Below are 4,649 nucleotides of genomic sequence, written 5' to 3' on the forward strand. Positions count from 1 at the left end.
GACATTTGGGCAATGCCCTTAATGACATGCTTTAGCTTTTGGTCAATCATGAAGTGGTCAGGCAGTTGGACTAGATGATCATTGTAGGTCCCTTCCAACTATTTCATTCTAGTCTAGGCTAGTCTAAATCAGGCCAACAGCTGCTTCTGCTAAAGGAACATGTGACAAAGGTGCTTAACTTTGTTAAAATTGTTCCACTCGAGGTAAACTGATTACAAAATTATTGGATCAGATATAAAGAAGAAATATAGATTAATTCTATATATCACTAATGAGACACTCATCTAGACAGAGAAAGCACCATGTTTAATCTCTGCCTTGGTAAAAATGATGTATTTTATGTTGAAGCTGTTTTCTATCTAGCTTTACTGCCAGGCAAGTTTTGAATTCCATTAGGATAGAATAGATAGTGTGGGGTCCCTTCCCTTTGACTGATATTCTTTCAAGCCAAGGGGATTACACGGTGAACTGTCACGCCAGTGGGAATCCAGAGATATCTGTAAGATTTTGTCAAAATGTTTGGTATGACTTTAGTAACTACACTCTAAACCAAGCAGTTCAGTATTTTAAATGGTTATATGAAAAACATGCACCAAGGGCCCCTCTTCTAGTTTCCATAAGGCTTAGTCTGAGAGAAGCAAAGGAAAAGCAAAAAGTCACTCTGTGTTTAGTCATACTTGGACATGTATAGTCTTCAAATGTTTTTCTAATTAGGACAAGAAAATGAAACCAATCATAAGAATGCAGGGACTGATCACAGCTGTAAGCCTAGTTAGATTAGTTTAACCAAAATTAACCTCAAAAATCTAGTTTTTTCTAAGGATCACTGAAACCAGAACATGATCCTGTTTCGCTTATAGATAATCAATGGTATCAAACAAATGTCATGTTTTTCTGAATTCCCATAAGCAATAGTGTAAAGACATATTATTAACAGCACTCAAGAATGTTATGACAAGTGTAACAATAGCATTTGCATTTTCTTGGAGCCCCTGGGAAAGACAGTTTAAGAATCTCCACTTTAATTTAAATATATATTTCTATTCATGTTTTCAAGGAAGCCTTGAAAACAAGCCAGTGCCAGTTTTTGTGAGAGTTTGGTGGCTTAGGGGGAGGGCTTTTTTGTTCTGATTTTTCTTCTTTTTTTTTTTTTTCAAACTCTGCACTAAACCAGCCTTAATTAGTAAATAAAGAATTGTATGCTGTATAAGAAATCATAAGAATTATGACTTTCATTTTATGGAGCTCAGATCAGTTGTGTGCAGCTTAGAACTGATATTAATGAGTCTGTCTCACTGATTTCAGTGGTTCAGTAGACACTTTTTGGTCTGTTCTGACCTGATCTACACTAATCTGGCCTAGATAGTGCAGACCTGACTACTTACTGCACTATTGCTTTAGCTCCTTTGCTACACACACACCTGAGTTTCCCTTCAAGAGAAGCAGGGTCAAATGGAGGATGACATACACTCATTTCTTGTCCTAACATGGAGTGAGGATACAACCAGGAGCACACCCAGGAATGAGGACTATGAGCAGTCTGCGGGGCACTCTTTTCCCACAGTTAGATGCACCTGAAAATGATCATTTTTAGCCCCTTGAAGATTAGATAAGGAGGGTGGAGTACTAATCCATCTAAAAAGAAGACTTAAGCAAAAGAGAGGAAAAACAAAACTATACCAAGTTGGGAATATATTGGGTGCTACATTCTTCAACTGCAAGTGAAGTTTTCTGTCCCAAACCAATCAATGTGATAGAGACTGAGAAGAAGACATGCTCTGTGTTGTATGTGGAAAGAAACCCTTCTCTTAGAGTTTATAGTTGGGCACAACAACCATCTCTGTTGTACCATGATCAGCTAAACTACGGAATGATATGAATATGTTAAGCAACATACAAACTCCAGTCAAGCTGGCTGGTTTTGCAATAAAAATGCTAATTATTTCTGTGTGAATGAAAAAGCTACTTACAATTAGTGGGGTCAGCAAATGATAAAATAAAAAAGGTCATAGCTGACTCAAAACCCCTTTCATCTAATGACTTGTATATATAGATGATATTGTATGCCTTTTATCTGCTAGCTGTTGTAATGACTGAATTTTTGGTTCTTGTAAATCCTGTGCCCAGTCAACCAAATATTGTGCTTTTTCACTCATCTTCATGTTTCTTTAAAGAAGCTCTCAAAAGATGCAAAGAATATCACAGTAACGTGGAACATTTAATACAATTCTACTCATACAAAGAGGCTTTTTACCATATGAAGCAATAAGCCAGTTAAAAGTGCTCATCCTCATAGGTACAGGGATAAACAGTAACCTTTGTTTCCAAGGTTGAGCTCAGGGAATTAACTGCATGTTTTTGATAGCTTTTATGAAAGTTGTGTGACTAAAACATTATTCAGCTCTCTACAATCACCACACATGAGCCTGGGGAAAGAAAGAGCAAGAGGATTAGTGAAAAGAAGATGTGACTTTCTAGTTAATTAAAATGTGCATCCACAGTCACAATGTTTATCCTTTTCTTATGAATAACTATGCTTGGGATGTTTTGCAATCAGGAATTCCTACCATAATTTTAGAAACAAGTTCCAAAAAACACCTGAAGTCATATAGACACTCAACCTCACCCAAGCCACTGTGACTGAATGAGCTTGCTTGATTACATGTAAAAAGGTGAAAAATTATACAGCCCATTTACACAAGTTAAAAGAAAGGGCATTATGCCTTGTAAAGCACTGTATCAAACAGCTCAGCTTCTATCAGGTCCAGTTTCCATACCAGTTATACAAAAATGGCCTAAGAAATAGAGCATCTGAAAGTAGGTCTCCATAATGGTTTTTTTTTTTTCAAGGTAGGTACCTAAACTCTTCTTGCTTTTATACAAATTTAAAATCGCTTTTCCTCTTATAGAGAAGATTCTTTAAAACACATTTCTGACCATGCTCAGCCAGCACTGACTCAATACAGAAGAGGTGAATTGCTGCAAACCACAATACAGGCTCTCAAAATGTGAGTCGACTCCGTTGTGACCCCTTAGTGATGGCAGCACTAAGCACACACACGTACACACCACTGACTGGGCATGATCATAGCTAAGTCTGAAGCAATGCAGACAGAAAAAGAATAGTTAATGAGGACACAACGGAGCTGCTCTTCTATTAGGCTTTTTCTGAGTGGTTTTCTCTTGTTTCTTCACTGCAGGCAAAGTATCTACTGAATTCTACTGTCTCCTCCTCCAGAAGTGTTTGAAAATGTTCTCAGGTGACTGATGAATCCGACTGAAGCCAGGAGACCTGCATGCAGCTAAACCTAAGAAATTGTCAAACATTTTCTGTATATGTTTTAAAAACTTAAAATAGTTCAAAATATATCGATGAAAAAAGACTAGAATAGAAATGAATCTTGTAGAAATTAGACCTTTTCATTCATTCCATGGAAGTCTCTGGCAGAATAGCTGTCCAGGTAATTAGGCAGAAGTGATAAAAGAATACCAAATTCCTAACTTTTCAATCTCAACTGGTAACAGTCAAATAAATGGAAAATAGATGTCATGTTCTCTATTTACATTAGGTGGCACCATCCTCACAGATTTATGGTTTATGTCAAAAAGCTGTAAAACATTCATTGTGAACTCGAGTATGTAATACCTTGATACAATAGGTACTTAATTTGCAACCAATAGGAACATCTTACATTATGACAAGAAAGAGTACTAGGTTTCAGCATAAAAGATATCTCCATTACTGAAGAAAAGCTACAAGGAATAGCTAGGAGGAAAGTAGAAATACCAAGGGATTTACTAGTAAACCTTGCTCTGTAATAGGCTTATTATTAAACCTACAATGCACTCTTCATCTCTAAGCAGGTTTTGTTCCCATAAAAATAATATCTAAAACCCACTTATGATTCAGCTTTAGTGGGGTTATGATAATTTTCCAGGATCCTTATATTCTTCAGTTATTAATGGAGGAATTTCTAAGAAACGTTGGCTGAGGTTGCCAATTTTTGTAACATTCATCATTATTTTACATTGTGGTTCTCCCCATGTTAAAATTAAGTCAGAACTTTTTAAACAGTTTTAGAAAAAGAATGAAGGTGGCTATGAGTAACAACAGCAACCAACATCAAATTCAATTGAGATCAGCCTCTTCTCAAATTACCTACATGTTAGCAAGGCATGAATTTAGGCATGAATATCCAGTATCTCCAGGTGGAACCCCAAAACCAATGGTTATATGTAAGAAGGTTCCCTGCCTCTGAAGAAAAGAAAACTTTCTATGTTTTTAAACACTTCTGCAAAATGTCTTCACTCTGATGTACTTCAGTACTTTGGTAACAGTGTTCCAGATGGCTGTAGTCCTAACTATTTCCATGCCATTAGTCTGCCATAAGAGTTGAAAATCTCATTAGAAAGAAAATCTTACAAGACTCGTGACACCAGTGTTCCTGGTCTCAAGGAGAACTCTTGGAAGAGCTGTGCTTGAAAGCTTGGAGTTTAGTTTTGCCAAAATTTGAAAAATAAATACAGTTAAACAGATAGGAACAGAATGGGAACTGCCTAAGTATTTCAGGAAATCAGAAGAGGTATGGCTTTCTATTTCATTGCTCCATCTCTAGTTTAATACCCTAGGAGCTTATGCAATCAGTTTA

Source organism: Athene cunicularia (genome assembly GCF_003259725.1).
Source record: "Athene cunicularia isolate RWA chromosome 3 unlocalized genomic scaffold, athCun1 chr3_part1, whole genome shotgun sequence".
NCBI lineage: Eukaryota > Metazoa > Chordata > Aves > Strigiformes > Strigidae > Athene > Athene cunicularia.